Source organism: Loxodonta africana, chromosome 22 (assembly GCF_030014295.1).
Source record: "Loxodonta africana isolate mLoxAfr1 chromosome 22, mLoxAfr1.hap2, whole genome shotgun sequence".
Lineage (NCBI taxonomy): Eukaryota > Metazoa > Chordata > Mammalia > Proboscidea > Elephantidae > Loxodonta > Loxodonta africana.
This window is the reverse complement of record NC_087363.1, coordinates 39,802,117-39,820,003: the sequence shown is the minus strand read 5'-3', so window position 1 is coordinate 39,820,003 and position 17,887 is coordinate 39,802,117. Positions and strand designations below refer to the sequence as shown.

Here is a 17,887-nt window from a genome sequence, read left to right as displayed (position 1 = left end):
CAAAACCGCAGCAGAGGTGGAAGGGAGATTAAGATCGTCCAATGATTCCCAACTTTTCCCTTTTAGCACACAATATGATTATTAGCACACTGGAGTAAAGGGAGAGGGCTGCTGGGGGGGTGAAGGTAATAGCCCCCAGGGCTCTGCCAATCCAGGCCCCACCGAACCATCCCGTTTAACCAGTTAACCAGCAACTAGTCTGCATTGAGTCTTTCTGAGTTATGGTGACCCTAGGTGTAGTTAGAGTAGAACTGTGCTCAACATGGTTTTCAGTGATTGAGTTTTCATAAGTAATTCACCAGGCTTTCTTATGAGGCAACTCTGGGTGGTCTTGAACCTCCAACCTTTCAGTTAGCAGCTGAACAGGTTAACAGTTTGCAACACCTGAGACTGTCTCAAAGCTTGTTGCTAGGTGCCGGGGAGTCGATTGCAACTCATAGAGACCCAGTGTGACAGCATAGATCTGCCCCATACGATTTCCTAGGCTGTAATCTTTACAAAAGCAGCCCTGGTGGCACAGCAGTTAAGTGCTGGGCTGCTAACTGAAAGGTCAGTGGTTTGAATTTACCAGTCAGTCTGTGGGAGAAAGGTGTGGCAGTCTGCTTCCTTAAAGATTACAGCCTTGGAAACCCTAAAGGGCAGTTCTTTTCTGTCCTACAGGGTCTTTGTGGGTGGGGAATCAACTCAGGGTTTTTGATTTAATCTTGACAGAAGCAGATCGCCAGGTCTTTTCTACCACAGAGCCGCTGGATGGGTTTGAATTGCCAACCTTTCTGTTAGCAGCCTAGAGCTTAACCATGGTCCCACCAGAGCTCCTTCCCAAAGCTTAGGGAATCAGTATCTACTGTAATCTGTTCTTAGCACAGGACTCAACAGGTAGGTATATATTTTTTTCTTCTGGTTTTTCTTAACAGCTGAAACTACCTACAACTACCTTGTCCCAAGTACAAATTCCTTGCTTATTTCTTTTGCTGCCCTTAGGTCCTCTGGAACTGCTGTAATGTGCATACAGTCGTCTTCTCAGCGAATAGCACATTTTATAACTTGCCAGTGACAGAAGTTCAGAATCGTAAACTTTCAGTAGAAGAGCTTTTCTGAAAAATCCAAAATCTCTCCCAGAGCAAAACATTTTTTAACAAACTTTTAAACACCTATGAAACTAATAATGATATTTAATTTCAAAGCCATTAAAAAGTTTTATGATAAAATGCATTGTTTGGGAGGGAGGGGAGAGGGGTATAGATGAAAAAAAAAGGCCATGAGCTGAAACCAAGCAATTGGTATGGGATGGGGGAGTTAAGGAGGGGAAATTGTTCATTAGATTATTCTGTTTACTTTTACATATATCTAACATTTTCCAAGATTAAAAGTTTTTGTTTTTTTTTTAGTTTTATATTACAAAGTCCAGGACTTATAAATACACACGGGACTTATAAATGAGAAAATCATTGTCATACAGAAATCTGGGGTTAGTAGCTGTTTCAAAACCTATTCATTGTTGTGGTTGTGAGTTGCCATGGGGTCAGCTCCAGCTCGTGGCGACCTTCTGTATAACAGAACGAAGCGTTGTCTGGTCATGAGCCATCTTCAGAATCGTTGGGATGTTTGAGCTCATTGTTGTGGCTATCGTATCAGTCTATCTCATGCAGAGTTTCTCTCATTTTCGTTGGCCCTCCACTTTACCGAGCATGATGTCCTTTTTTAGCGATTGGTCTTTCCTAATGATATACCCAAAGTAAGTGAGTTAAGTCTTATGCCACCAGTTTTTCAAATGACAGGGTCACCCATGGTGGAAAGGTTTCAGCAGAGCTTCCAGACAAAGACAACTAGGAAGAGAGGCTAGATGGTCACAAGTTCTCTTCTTCTTAACTCTATTCCCTCTATTTCCTTGTTGTTAGGTGTCATCACATTGATTTTGGACACAAAGTGACCCCATGTGACAGAGGAGAACTGCCCCATTGGATTTTCTAGGCAATAAGCTTTATGGGAAATCACCAGGTCTCTCTACTTCCTACTCTTAATATTTAAAGGCCAATCTTACATACAAAGTAGGTCAATTTTTAGGGGAAAAAAAGGAGAAAAATTGATAAAGCAGGACAAAGGGCTCTCTTTTCATTCCCTCAAAATAAAAACTATTTTTGAATCTTTAAAAGATGTTTCCAAACCATTAAGACCTAAAAATTTAAACAGTCTAACTCAAAACTATTGAAACTAACAAATGAATTTCCTTGAAATTAAATATCATTATTAGTTTTATAGGTGTTTACAAATCACGAAAAGTATAAAATGTTGTCAAAAATAGGTCAGTAAAAGAAAAAAGAACACATTTCCCTTAAAAATAAGTAAAAGAATAATATTATTGAAGTAACAATCTTAAAAATATCTTTAGATTCTTCCAAATATTAAAGGAAAGCTCTAAGTTGGAGTATTACCAAAAAATTAAGTTATTAAGTTGGCTATATTCTCCACGTTTTTGAGAGTTTTTTTTTTTAACCAATACATAGCTGTATTATAGTCTAACCTCATGATTTGTATATAACAAAAAGATTAATAATTCAATTCAGATGTTCTAGTTTTTTTTTTTTTTTTTTTTTAATTTAGAAGCAACCATTCAAAGCAGAAATAGAACGCTGAGTTAAGCAGAGAGGTATAGTAAACCGATCCAGCTATCTGAAGTCAGAAGAAATAGGCTGCAAGCTTGGCTTTGGTACTTTAGAACTTAAAACAACTCGGCAGGTAATTCAGTGGGGGTAGGGAGTCAAGATGAGAAAGGGCAGAATAGAAAGAGGAGAAAAAAATGCCTTAATAAAATTCTCAGTGGGAGATTGCAGGCCAAGATTTCATAACTGGATTTAAAAATCATGTATATTGTTGTTCTTGGCTATAATTTTTATGGAAGCAGAGCGCCAGGTCTTTCTCCCAAAGAGTCTCTGGGTGGGTTTGAACCACAATCTTTCAGTTAGCAGCTGAGCTTTCAACAATTGCACCACTAGAGATCCTTTGGAGACATATTAGAGTTCTTCAAAGAAGTAGATATATTTGTTGAAGTATGTGTGTGTGTTTTAACCCGTCTAGCATGTTGAACTAGCTGTAACTTATTTATTTTTTTTATTGTCGTTAGATGAAGGTTTACACAGCAAACTAGTTTCTCATTAAACAATTAGTACACATATTGTTTTGTGACATTGGTTGCTAACTCCATGACTAGTCAACACCCTCCCCTTCTCGACCTTGGGTTCCCTGTTAAAAGCTTGCCTGTCCCCTCCTGCCTTCTTGTCCTTGCCCCTGGGCTGGTGTACTCATTTAGTTTCATTTTGTTTTATGGGCCTGTTCAATCTTCAGCTGAAGGGGTGAACCTCAGGAGTGACTTCAGAACTGAGTTAAAAGGGTGTCCAGGGGCCATGATCTTGGGGTTTCTCCAGTCTCTGTCAGATCAGTAAGTCTGATCTTTTTTTGTGAGTTAGAATTTTGTTCTACATTTTCCTCCAGCTCTGTTTGGGACCCTTTATTGTGATCCTTGTCAGAGCAGTTGGTGGTGGTAGCCAGGCACTGTCTATAAGTTGTGCTGAACTCATTCTGGTGGAGGCTGTGGTAGTTTGTGGGCCATTAATCCTTTGGACTAATCTTGTGTCTTTGGTTTTCTTCATTCTCTCTTGCTCCAGACAGGGTGGGACTGGTGGAGTACCTTAGATGGCCATTCACAAGCTTTTAAGACTCCAGATGCAACTCACCAAAGTGGGATGTAGAACATTTTTGTTATAAACTATGTTATGCCAATTGAGCTAGATGTTCCCAGAGACTGTGGTCCCCAGCCCTCAGCCCAGTAATTCGGTCCCGCAGGGAGGTTGGATGTGTCTATGGAGCTTCCATGACACACCCAGGAGAGTAGTCCTTCTTCCATGAGGCTTTTTCATCAGTGAGAGAATAAAGAGAATATATGGAGCATAGGAAACCCTGGTGGCGTAGTGGTTAAGTGCTACAGCTGCTGAGCAAGAGGTCGGCAGTTCAAATCTGCCAGGAGCTCCTTGGAAACTCTATGGGGCAGTTCTACTCTGTCCTATAGGGCCACTATGAGTCAGAATTGACTTGACGGCAATGGGTTTTTGGGTATATGGAAAGTGGAAGAAAAGCAAAGAGGACTTGAAGCACTTCAGCCTTCAGTATGGATTATACCTCAGCATAAAGGAAACAAAAATCCTCACAACTGGACCAATAAGCAACATCATGATAAACGAAGAAAAGAATGAAGTTGTCAAAGATTTCATTTTACTTGGATCCACAATCAACACCCATGGAAGCAGCAGTCAAAAAATCAAACAACACATTGCATTGAGCAAATCTGCTGCAAAAGACCTCTTTAAAAGGTTAAAAAAAACAAACAAACAAAGAGTGACTTTAAAGACTATAAGGTGTGCCTGACCCTAGCCATGGCATTTTCAATCTTCTCGTATGCATGTGAAAGCTGGACAATGAATAAGGAAGGCCAGAGAACTGATGCCTTTGAATTATGGTGTTGGCAAAGAATATCGAATATACCATGGACTGCCAGAAGAACAAACAGGTCTGTCTTGGAAGAAGTACAGCCAGAATGTTCCTTAGAAGCAAGCATGCGGAGACTTCATCTCTCATACTTTGGACGTGTCATCAAGAGGGACAAGTCCCTGGAGAAGGACATCGTGCTTGGTGTCATGGATTGAATTGTGTCCCCCCAAAATATCCATCACCTTGGCTGGGCCATGATTCTCAGTATTATGTAATTATCCACCATTTTATGTGATCTTCCTATATGTTGTAAATCCTATCACTATGAAGTAATAAGATGGATTAGCAGCAGTTATACTGATGAGGTCTGCAAGATTAGGTAGTGTCTTAAGCCAATCTCTTTTGAGATATAAAAGAGAGAAGCGAGCAGAGAGACATGGGGACCTCATATCACCAAGAAAGCAGTGCCGGGGGCAGAGTGCGTCCTTTGGACCTGAGGTTCCTGTACTGAGATGCTCCCAGACCAAGGGAAGACTGATGGTGAGGACCTTCCTCCAGAGCCAACAGAGAAAGAAAGCCTTGCCCTGGAGTTGGGACCCTGAATTTGGACTTCTAGCTTACTGGATTGTGAGAGAATAAAATTCTCTTTGTTAAAGCCATCCACTTGTGGTGTTTCTGTTATATCAGAACTAGATGACCAAGACACTTGGTATAGCAGAAGGTCAGCGAAAAAGAGGAAGACCCTCAATGAAATGGACTGACACAGTGGCTGCAACAATGAACTCAAGCATAAAAACAATTGTGAGGGTGATGCAGGACCATCCTGCACATAGGGTTGCTATGAATCAGAGCCAACTTGACAGCACCTAACAATAACACAACAGCTGTATAGTAGGTTTTGAGATCAGGTGGTGGAGTCCTCCTGTTTTATTCTTTTTCTTCAATAGTGCTTTACTTATCTGGGGCCTCTTTCTTTTCCATATAAAGTTAATGATTAGTTTTTCTACCTCGTTAAAGAATGCTGTTTGTATTTGGATCAGGACTGCATTGTATTTGTAGGCTCCTTTTTTTTGGGGGGGGTAGACTTGAAATTTTCACAATGTTGAGTCTACCTATCCATGAACATGGTATGTTTTTGTATTTATGTAGGTCTTTTTTGGTTTCTTGCAGTAGTGTTCTGTAGTTTTCTTTATACAGGTCTTTTATATCCCTGGTTATATATTCCTAAGGTTTTTTTTTTTTTTTTTAGGGGCTATTATAAATGGTATTGCTTTTCTGATTTCCTTTTCAAAGGTCTCTTTTTTGGTTTCTAGGAATCCAACTGATTTTTAACTATAACTTTTTAATTGTAAATTAAGATCTTCTAAATCTCCTGGGAATTTTCAGGGTCTAGATTTTAGAGATAGATAAATAGTGTCTCAAGTAAAGAGGATGCATAGTGTCAGAGCTATGATTGTACACAAAAAAACCAAAACACAGCTGCTGTAAATGCAGCTCATTGACTGAAGATCAGTCTGTGCAAAATGGCTGGATGTCACTGTTAATGCTAACATCCTGACTTTCTGAATCCTTGGAAAATAACTGAAAGAAAAATTTTGCCATGATTTTTAATTTTTCCCCGAAAAAGCAACATAACATCATTTTAAAATGCCTGTATTCTGTCAGAGGAGCCAATTTAAATATAGTTGGAGTAAAATGGAAATCAATTCAGTTATGGTCAACTCCCCTTACTAGACCTGTACTTCCTTCCCAATACAATAAGCATAGTATGCAATTACGAGCCTGGGAACAAAGTTCTCCTAGCCAGAAGAAAAGCAAATATATCTGCAAATCTCAAAGGAGATAAACCAACTGAGGGTTAATTGCAAGAAGCAAACAAACAAAAAACAGTGGGGATGGGGTACACACAGGAGCAAATACCAGTACTGGAAGAAGTTCTTGTGGATGGGAAATCTGAACTGAGGCTCAAACTTTTGTCTCTAGAATCTGCATATGTGCACCGGTGCTGGGTGGAGGCAGTGTGCTGTTTATCACTTTATCGCCATCACTTAGCAGAGGGCCTGGCACACAATAAAAAAAGAAAATATAAGCACATAATAAATGTGGAATGAAAGAATTCTGCAACTGTAGTTTACACAATGTTTTTCCAACTTTTAAAAATGTGGCCCACAGTAAGTAACACATTTTACACCCAGCCCTGATACACACAAACATAACACACAAGTTTTATGAAGCAGCACTTTCTTTAACACAGAAAGGAGATGCATTCTGCTAAGTTCTTTTTTCTATTCTGTTCTGTTTTACTTCATTAAAAAACAGTATCGGTTATGACCTACTAAATTGATTTCATAACCCACTAATGGGTCATGACCAGTAGTTTGAAAAACAGATTTATGCTATTTCTACTTATGTTGCTTAACTTCTTACATTTATAGGCTTAACTAACCACAGATCACTTCCAAAATCAGAAAATTTTGATTGCAAAGGGAGTTGAGAAAGTATTCAGACCAACTTTAAAGTATTGCACCAGTTACGAGTTTTCTGTGGTGGGACTCCCCCAGTGACCATTATTAAATTATGGGAATTTCCCACCAAAATCAGATTGACCTCTACCTCACAGAATACACAAAAATTAACTCAGAATGGACCCCAGACCTAAATGTAAGAACCAAAACTATAAACTCTTAGAAGAAAGCACAGGGATAAATTTTCACGGCTGTGGTTTAAAACAAACTAACAAAAAAACCAAACCCACTGCCGTCGAGTCAATTCTGATTCATAGTGACCCTATAGAACAGAGTAGAGCTGCCCCATAGAGTTTCCAAGGAGCACCTAGTGGATTCAAACTGCTGACCTCTTGGTTAGCAGCCGTAGGTCTCAACCACTACACAACATTTTAGTTATAAAAAATTGGTTAGGCAATGATAAACCCATTGCCGTCAAGTCAATTCCAACTCATAGCGACCCTTAGGGTACAACAGAGCTGCCCCAGAAGGTTTCGGAGGAGCAGCTGGTGGATTCGAACTGCCGACCTTTTGCTCAGCAGCCAAGCTCTTAACCACTGTGCCACCAGGGATCCTGGCAATGATACATTTAAAGAGATAATAAAAATGGACTTCATAAAAATTAAAAACTCTTGTATTTCAAATGGCATCATCAAAAAAGTGAAAAGACAACCCACAGAATGGGAGAAAATATTTACAAAGTATATATATAAGGGACTTACATAAAAAAAGGACTTGTATATAAAGAACTCTTACAACTCAACAATCAAAAAAGACAAAAATGGGCAATTAAAAGATAAGCAAAGAATTTGAAAAGACATTTCTCCAAAGATATGCAAATGGCCAACAAACACATGAAAAAATACTCAACATCAGTAATTAATCAATAGGGAGATGCAAATCAAAACCATGCAATGAGATACCACCTGCCACACACTATGATAGCTACAATCAAAAAGAAAAATAATAATGGGTTTCGGGGAGGATGTGGAGAAATTTGTTTTTTTTATACATTGCTTGTCAGAAGTTAGAACGGTGCACCCACTTTGGAAAACAGTCTGGCAGTTCCTTAAAAAGTGAAGCATAGAGTTATACGATTTTAGAGCCAAGAGAAATGAAAACGTATGTCCACACAAAAACTTATACATGAATGCTCATAGCAGCAGTATTTTTAATAGCCCCAAAGTGGAACAGCCCAAATGTCCATCAACTGTTGAGGGGATAAACAAAATGTGGTATATTCATACAATGGAGTATTATTTGGTCATAAAATGAAGTGCTGATTCATGCTGCAATATGGATGAACCTTGAAAACATTAAGTAAAAGAAACCAGTCACAAAAGACCACATATTATATGATTCTGTTGACATAAAATGACCAGAATAGGCAAATCTAAAGAGACAGAAAGGAGATTAGTGGTTGCTTAGGGCTGAGGTGAGTGACCACTAATGGGTACAAGGTTTCTTTTAAGGGTGATGAAAAATGTAAAATTAGATTATGGCGATGGTTGCACAACTCTGTAAATATACTAAAAATCATTGAATGGTACATTTAAATTTTATGGTACATAAATTATATCTCGATAAAGCTGTTATAAAAAGCCCCAGCAGACTGGGACTCTGGAATGAACAAGAAGGTCGGATGCCTGCAGCATTTCTGTGTATGAGTGTAGAATGTTGATCCATGTCAACCTGACTACCTAAATGGCAGGCAAAGAAATGGGGTAAGTGGTCAATGAAACGGGCTTCTCTGAAGTCCCTATACAGCTGTGGCTCTTCATATTTGTGGACTGTGAAGAGCAAGGACATGAATCTGTTGATGCAAGCCCCGAACCTTCTCGTTACTGGTACTCATCCTCCAAAAAATTAGCTTCAACCCTAAATGAGGTCCTTCTGCACTATAGGGAAAAGAGCCAGGCATCCCCAACAAGTTAAGATGCTATAGGGCTGGAGAACAATCAGGGGAACTACAGGTAGTTGACAGGTAGTTGATAAGCTTCTTGAAGGCAAGGCTTTATTCATCTTTGCCTCCCCTAGAAGAGGACGCTCAGTGTCTTAGTTATCTAGTGCTGCTGTAACAAAAATACCACAAATGGGTGGCTTTAACAAATAACAATTTATTCTCTCATAGTTTAGGAGGCTAGAACTCCGAATTCAGGGTGCCAGCTCTGGAGGAAGATCCTTGTCATCAATCTTCCCCTGGACTAGGAGCTTCTCAGCACAGTGACCCCAGATCCAAAGGATGTGCCCTTCTCCTGGACCTACTTTCTTGGTGATATGAGGTCCCCCTGTCTTTCTGCTTGCTCCTGTCTTTTACATCTCAAAAGAGATTGGCTTAAAACACAACCTAATCTTGTAGATTGAGTCCTGCCATTAACATAACTGCCGGTGATCCCACCTCATTAACATCATAGAGGTAGGATTTACAACACACAGGAAAATCACATCAGATGACAAAATGGCGGACAATGACACAATACTGGGAATCATGGGCTAGCCAAACTGATGCATATGTTTTAGGGGCACCCAATTCGATCCATAACACTCAATAAATGAGGTTGGGAAGGAGGGAAAGAAAGTAAGGCCTCAAATCCAGGAGGCCAGAGGCTTCCTGACTGGGCATCTGCCCACTCTCTTTTGGCAAGTCATGATGGGGAGTCCCGAAGCTGCCCACGGTGCACATAGCACACATTTTCATGACGCAGCTTGCCGCCAAAACAGTTTCTCGAACTTGAAAACTAGATTCCGGCACTCCCTCCACCCGCACCCATGTCTCACGGTTCTTCAGTGTAAAAAAACTGTTAAAGAATTGAAGAACTCGGTTAATGAGTTTAAGAAACGCTTTTAATGATTAAAAGTAAACTCTCTCACTTGAAGTAACTGATAAACACTGACGTAAATTACAAATGCAAAGGGCTGGGCGCCCCACGTGTGCAGCACCTTTGGGTTACAGGATAAAGACCAGGTGGCCCCAAATAAAAGGAGCCCTGCTGGCACAGTGCTCGGGCGGCTGAACCCACCAACCACTATTAGAGGGAAAGATGTGGCAGTCTGCTTCCTTAAAGATTTACAGCCTTGTAAATCCTATCGGGCAGTTCTACTCTGTCCTAAACAGTGTCTATGAGTCAGAATCCACTCCAGGGCAATGGGTTTGGTTTCTTTTTTTATTTTTTTGGTTGGCCCCCAATTTTTTTTTTTTTTTAATATATGAATGTCATTGGAAAGAGAAAATCTCAAAAATCTCGCAGACCCCTGTGAGAAGGGCAAGAAACACTGGCGGCAAGAAGGAGGGTCGGCCTCCGGAAGCGGACACCTGAGACGACCCTGGGCATCTTGGACTTTAGGTCCCTCCTCTGTGAAATGGGAACATTTCTGGGCCGCCTCCCAGCGGTGGCTCCGAGGAACAAATGAGACTAGGTAGTCAGTGCGGGGCACAGGGCGGTCGCTCCAGAAAGGGGAGCCCCAAGGGTGAGGCGAACTTACTGTGAGTCCAAGGCGCGGAACGGAGCGCGTCCCCGGGTGCGGGCGCTGTGGGCGCGGCCCCTGGGGCGCGGGACCTCCGGCCGCGCGGACGCACCGGGCCGGGGGCGGGGCCGGGCCAGGGGCGCCAGACTCCCGCCCCCACCCCGCCCCCGCCCGCGCGGCCGCCGCGCCCGCCCCGCCCGCCCCGGCCCCGCTCGGCCACGCCAGGCGGGGCTCCACCGCACTCGGAGCCCCAGCCGGAGCCGGAGCCGCGGCCCGGGGCGCTCGGGTCGGCCGCAGGACACCGGACCGAAGCGCCACGCCACCGCCGCCGCCGCCGCAGGTCAGACTCGAGCTCGGCGGGACACCGGGGCTGGGGCTGGGGCCCGGGCGGAAAGGGGCTTCGGCTGCCAGCGACGAGGGGGACCAAGCAGAGGGGTCTCGGCAAAAGGGACCAGGCAAAGGGTCCGGGGCCGAGGAGGGTCAGGGCTGAGGGACTGGGATCACGGCCTGAGGGCTCGGGGACTGAGGGGTCATGGGCAGAGAGGTCACAGGCTGAGGGGGCCGGGGCTGACGAGGTCGCGGGTTGACAGGCCACTGGCTGAGGGGTCGCCGGCCGAGGGGACCTGGGTTGAGGGTCACGTCCCGAGAAGATGTCCCAGACTGAGCAAACCAGGCAGTGGAGAGCACGGGCAGCACGCTGAACGCGGGGACTGCGGTCCCGGCAGAAGTAGGCACGACACGAGCCAGTGCGTCTTGAGGTTCCAGGAGAGCCCCCTCCCTCGAGGCTGTGGAGAAGGTGCCCAGGCGTCAGGGAGCTGCCTGAGGGGGACTTCGGGGCAGAGTATCCCGGGACAAAGAAGCCTGGAGACCGGTGTTGTCGGTCTGGCGGCAGTGGGTTCCTCCTGCTAACTCACAACTCAGGCTGCGCGCGGTGTGTGCCGATCGCAGTGACAGCTAAGGGAGGGCGCAGTTGGGGTCACCCCTGTGCCCTTAAGCGCAGTGCTGGCCCTGAGCTGAGTGGAAGGGCTGGGATTTGGGCAGGTTTCCTCCGGTTGGTGGGGGACGGAGAAGGCCGTCCTCCTGCACCACTCCCCAGGCACTTGGAAACGGTAAACTTCCTATAGTATAGGCTCCTGAAGGTGCCATGCGTTGAAGACTTCTCTTGGTAGTCTAATTGCGGCAGGTAGGGGTAGGCTGGACTAACAGAATTCACTGGTCCATAGGTGCTGGGGGTGGAAAGTGGGTGTGTAGTCGTGGTACTTTATGCCTTGGTATTTGGGAGGAGCCAAAGGTAAGAGGGCAGAAACTGGGAGTAACTTCTTTGCTACTTTTATATAAGGTCAGTTGTTAGGTAAAGAAGGGTCCTTTACTTCTGCTGGTGATCAGGAGGCTGCCTTTCTAAATTCTGCTTGTTAACGTCCATTATTTAGGTGAGTCAACTCACTGTTAATTGCATTTTGTTGAAATGTGTTGATGATAATGTCCAACATTCACAGGATCATTTATTATTATTATTTTGTTATGCTCTTGCTTTACAATACGAATCTAATTCACATGGGTCTGAGGCTATCTGTTGGAAAAATAGTGTCAATAATTACTCTCAGAGAAATCAAGTTTAAACAGAGTAGTCCGCCATGAAGAAACTAAAAGTTTTCTTCTTTCAAGATGAGGGACGAAATGTAAAATTGCTTCCTGAAAATTATTGTTTGAAAATAAAATGGACAAGATGATGTATTGAGTCATAGAGACCCCATTGGTGAAGAAATTCTTGATTTCCAAGTGCAGTGTTTTAACATCTGCTGGGAGACAAACTTTAACTGGAGTGATTAAGAGAACAATGAATAACTTCTTCAGGGAGGACCTGGGCAGATCTTCCGCAGACCTCAGGTGTACTATAGCGACGCTCCTGTCCTTAGCTTTTATGATCAATTGCTGACTGAAAGCAGAACTGACTTGGTGGTGCCAGATGACTTAGAAACCCCTTCTGTTTTCACTGAGGACTAACATAGACGTTCCCTGTGGCTTCTCCCTTGAGAAGACACACTTTCCATTCTGAGGAACATTTTACAGAAAACACTCATCAATGCTACCAGTTAGCATTTGGAGGGATATTCTGAAAGATTCTGACCAAGTTTTAAAATAATCTTTGTCTTGTATACTGTCAATCAGATTCACTCTGGAGCTCAGTACGAGTCTGGCATTATTCATTTTTTTAATGTAAGAAAATGTAAAACTAAATGTCATGTTAGCCAAAAAATGAAGTTTGTTACAAAACCATTCATTTTTGTCTTACTGCACATTTCACATACAGTTTCTCCTTTATTTAAAATTTATGCTATTTGATATTTAACTTGCTGATACTTGTATCTTAAAGGATCTTAGATTCAACTGGTGGTCATCTCAATCCTTTGTGAATTCACTGGAAGGAAAAAATAACCACTAGTGATGCTTTTGTTTTTAAATCAGAAACTCTTTTTCAGACTTAAATTTTATTTTCTAGAGTTTACAAGAACGACTGTAAAAGTAGTTTCATGTAACTATATGAAAATTATAACTGCTGTTGACATCAGCGAGGTATAAAGTTTTAAAGAATTCCAGGCTAAAGATTTTTTGGGCGTTGTTTTCTCATTCCTTTAAACTAAAAAGAACATCATTTCTTTTTTAAGTTAAAACTAGCGTGTCCACCAGCATCATAGTATTTCTTAGAGTATTTTGAAAATATTTTTTGCGATTGCAGTTTTTAATAATTGAATACACTATTTTCTTTGAAGAAACTAATTGCCTGAATGTTCATTCTTTGTGTATTTCAGAACTACTTTTTAAAAATAATAAATTACTTTTTTTAAAAAAAATCAGTGTTTACAAATTTCTAAGACATTTAAAATTTCTATAGGAGAAAAAAATGTGACTTTAGGACTTGGAGTTAGAAATACATTTGTGATTACAGCTAACCACTTTTTTATCAGCAAGTTATATGGATACAAATACTTATTTTCTCTCTTCCATAATTCTCTGAAGATAAGGATGTTTGCCGCTAACCTTAATTCCAAGATAATCAATTACGTGTGTCAAAGCTGTGTGAAAGGGGCTACTGTGAAAGCTTATAGAAGTATTGATGATGCAAACATTTCATTTAGTTTTGCCATTATATTTGAAATAACAGGATTTTCATGAAGTAGAAAAAAATGTTAAAATAATACTTTCCAAACGTTTTATACGTCCCGGCCCGTACTTCTTTCACAAAATCTATATATGCCCAAAGGATAGGACAGAAAAGTCTGGTCCTTCTAATTTATCTGCTGAATTCATTGTTACTTAAACTTGGAAATATCTGTCATACTGTGTGGCGAACGTACTAGAAGTTTTTCTCTGACGATTCCACTAAATAAGTATTAGTTGTGAGGTAATTTTTTAAACACAAATCAAGAGGACTGTAAGTCACTCGTATATAAGTGTAAACAGATGCCCCCTTTTAAAAATGATTAAACTGAAGTTCTGACTTGCTATTCTTATTTTTCCTAGCAGATCTCCACATGAAGATAGTTGATCCCTAAAGCCGTTCCTTGTTTTCACTCTTAAGGCCCAACTCAAAGCAACAAGAAGGGCAATCATTTTAGTTGCTTACCTGGTTGCTTTGAAACAGATCGAATGACTCCACAAAAGTACAATAAGATCTGTGAATAACCACTTTGCATGCGTAGATAGCTCCAGGATATAATACTTCAGTTAGTTTAAGAGTGTACGAGATCAGAATTTTGGATTGAAGATTATTGGAAATCTTCCTATAGATTTATTTACTCTTTCTCACAACCCAGAGGGAAATTTGAGGGAGGTATACGGTATATGTTTTAAAGTTGTAATTTAATAAAAATGTCATTTTTAATTTTTATTTACCCAAAATACTTAAGGAGGTATTTGGAAGGGAATTGGCCCAAATACAATAGGCTGTGTTTTGGGAAACTTTTTTATAGTTGTTAAGAGAAAAACTATCACTGATGATATTATATATTTAAATTATTTTTTATTTTAGAAAACAGGTTTATGTATGCTTAATGTTTCTCTTCAACTGTAAATGCACATCGCTATTTTAATATGAGGTATTTAATTGAGAGTATGAATGCTTACATTTTCTACTGTTCTAATTATTCTTGTTTCCCCGCTGTCTCGCTGGAACAAGTCACTTATCCCCTCTAACTTGTAATTTCCTCATCTGTGAAATAGGAAAATTAACGCTGTTATTTTTCCATTGCTTTTTTTTTTTTTTTGTATGATTTTAAGACTTTATCAGCAAACTTGTTTTATCTTAAATGATATGACATAGGCCCTGATTTAATTAAGTTACTATTTTATAGAGCCTTCTATCATCGCTAACTCTTAACAAATGTTAATAGTTCACTGGAGTACTAATTTTGACATTGCCGTGTCATGATCAACTTATAAAATATCTGAGAATATTACATCATTATTTAATTTAAAATTGTATTTCCTATTCCTTGATGACTTTTGACAAAGAATCAGTCTAACAATTATTTTTATTGTCTTCGTGAGTCCTACATAGACGTAGTGTAGATCCTCTTGGGTTGATATTGTATGTCTAATGCGTCAAAAAGACACAAACTGAGTTTTTATTTGATAAAGTTTTATTCTTTACATATTCTTATGGTTCACCCTGCAAGTACTGAATGTGTGTTACCCAGCAGCAAGCTTGTTTTCTAATGAGGCCTGTTTACACCTTCCGATCAGAGGACAGTTCAGCATTGTAGCCTGAAAGACAAAATAGTGACTGGTGCTTGTCCTTAAGATTAGGTCTTTTTTTAAGAGCAATAATCAAATCGTCTTTCAGTGGCTTGAAAAGTTAACATGCCTCCTAATAACTCACCAATGTACTAGTAGGAAGTAATTGGAAAAGTGTATAATTAACTGCGCCTCATTCAAATTTTAAATTCTCGTTATGCATTGCTAAATAATACATTTTATGGTGAAGTATCTCCTGTGCAAGAAAACAAGAAACTTGGACTGAAGGTGTCCAACAGGCGACCTATACCTAGTGGCGCTTTGGGAATCTGGAAGAGCTAGTCACATGGGGTGAGAGAAGGCTTCTGCCTGCAGAGTTACGGCTGGTGGGGGAGGATGAGCAACTGTGTCTACCCTACCCAGGCCTGAATTGTGCAGTGTGTTGACAGACCACTCTGTTCACAGGAATATGGAGCTATTCAAAGCCCAAGGAGAGACATAACTGAAATGATGTGAAAGTAGAGAGCAAAGACAGGCTTATGTTGTTGTTAGCTGTGGTCAAGTTGGCCCTACTTCCTAGTCTGTCCTAGTCATGGGTGGTCGCTGTACTTGAGGTACATTGTTTGGGAATCAAACCCAGGTCTCGCACATGGAAGGGGAGAATTCTACCACTGAGCCATCACTGCTACCAAAGAAAGACTTAAGCCAGTGCTTGTAGGGAGAGTGAGTGTCCCCTGACCCTTTGGGAGAGGAAAGCAGCATGGACTTCCACTCTCTTAATAGAATCCCTTGGCTGTCTCAGAGTCATTGCAGTACCTTCAGCTATGACCAGGCCAATTTTAACCGGAAAATCTATGTGGAACAGAGTGTAGTGAGTTTTCTTTCTCTACTGCAGTTTCTCAGACATAAAGGAAAAGAATGAAGTCACCGAGTCAGGCAACGTGAATCAATTAAAATAGAGATTTTAAACATTCCAGTCAGGATTTCAACTAGATCACATAATGGTTTGGTTCAGTGGCAATTTGATTCAGTATCAGTGTAGAAAAGATTTTTAGCCTGCTTCACGGAATTTAGAAAATAAATTCATTGCTAGTGTTAACCAATTCACTATTAAACAAAAACCCAACCACTTTAATATGTGGACTCATCCGGGGTAATTATAACACGTGAATAAGACTGACTGAGACACATTCTCTGACCTTCTGAGCAGAGTTCTGATTAGCGTAAGCCTGGGGTTTGAAGTCCTTCACAGTTTACCACAGATAAGGAAAAGGTAGCTCTAAGGGAGGTGGAGCAGTAGGGAAATACCCTGAGTAGGAGTGTTTAACAGATCTGTGTATGCTCAACGCCTACAGCCAGCAGGTTGCATCGTTACTGTGCAGCTTCTTGAAATATAAGGTTGGTTTCTAAGAATTTATCCTGATCGTCGGTGACATCATAGAATTTGAGAATAGCTTTAAATTCTACCATTGCTCCAAGTGCTGTTAATCTTCCTGGCTCTGTAAATCGCTTCAAGAGAGAATCTGAGAAAGTAAATAGAAAGAGGACCCTCTTTTACCCTACCTGTGTAAAGAATGCATTTCCCTGTATTGTGAGGGGAGTGGGCAGCCTGAATGCAGTCAAGTGCTGGAAAGAACTCCTCAACCTGGGCCCTACCCCACTGGCTGTCATTCCACCCCTCAAAATATCTGTGTCCTTTGAAGGCTTAGAGTTCACTTTCAAAATGCCAATATTCTCAGCAGCACTCACCATCAGCAACAATTTGCAAGTTAGTTTCTAGTTTCCCGGCTACTAAGAACAAGACCTTTAAGAAATAGAGAATGTGCTTGGTGCTTGAGGGAGCCGATCAGGAGAGGAGGAATTAAGGCGATGCGTGCCCCAGTTTCCCCAAACGCCAGCCTCATGAAACAAAATAGGAAAATAAACATTTGGAGCAGTGTTTTTGTTGTGTGCCCTGTAGTCGATTCCAACTCATAGCGACTCTATAGGACAGAGTAGAACTGCTCGGTGGGGTTTGGAAGGCTGTGATCTTGGAAGCAGACTGCCACGGCTTTCTCCCTTGGAGCAGCTGGTGGGTTCGAATCACCAACCTTTTGGCTAGCGGCCGAGCACTTAACCACTTCGTCACAGTAGTGACAGAGAAAGATGTACTGTTTTTATTTTCTCTCTTAAAAAATCAACACGCACTGAGTTTCTGTTCATGCCGGTGGAACAATTTGGAAACAGTTAGTGGTAATGGTTGGACATCAGGATGAAATGTAATTAATGTTACCAAATTGTACATGTAAAAAATGTTAACTGACAAATGTTCTTCATATGTATACCACAATAAAACAGTTTTTTAAAAGTATGAGAGTAGCCCCCCCCCCAAAAAAAATCAACACAACATTTAATTCTTTCTGGAACCAATTTTGCCCTTGTAGAAAACAAGTTGTTATTCCCACATATCAGTGTACCTAGGAAGTGTTATCAAAGATAGGGTTATGAGCCAGGAGTTGGTTAAGGTAATGAAATATCTCAATATTAACTCTTCAGGGGGCCTTTATTTTTTCTGTGATGTTAGAGGAAGTACCTAGTCTCTTCACGCTTTTACCACTTCCAGACTTTTTAATTAGCTTCCTAAGAGATTGAAATGACAGAGGACTTTCAGTCATGTCAGGAAAAAAAATAAAATGCTGAAGAGTTATCAATAATGCTTACTT

At 41.1% G+C, this 17,887-nt stretch overlaps 1 protein-coding gene across 3 annotated transcripts in view; it reads left to right on the top strand.

Moving 5' to 3' along the window:
* The first annotated feature begins 10,710 nt into the window (after positions 1 to 10,710).
* PPARG (peroxisome proliferator activated receptor gamma) overlaps positions 10,711 to 17,887 on the top strand; it is a 153,024-nt gene continuing 145,847 nt past the window's right edge. For all 3 annotated transcript variants that reach the window (XM_023547899.2, XM_023547898.2, XM_023547897.2), the window contains exon 1: positions 10,711 to 10,791. The gene's annotated coding sequence lies outside the window, so the exon portion shown is untranslated. The remainder of the gene's footprint in view (positions 10,792 to 17,887) is intronic.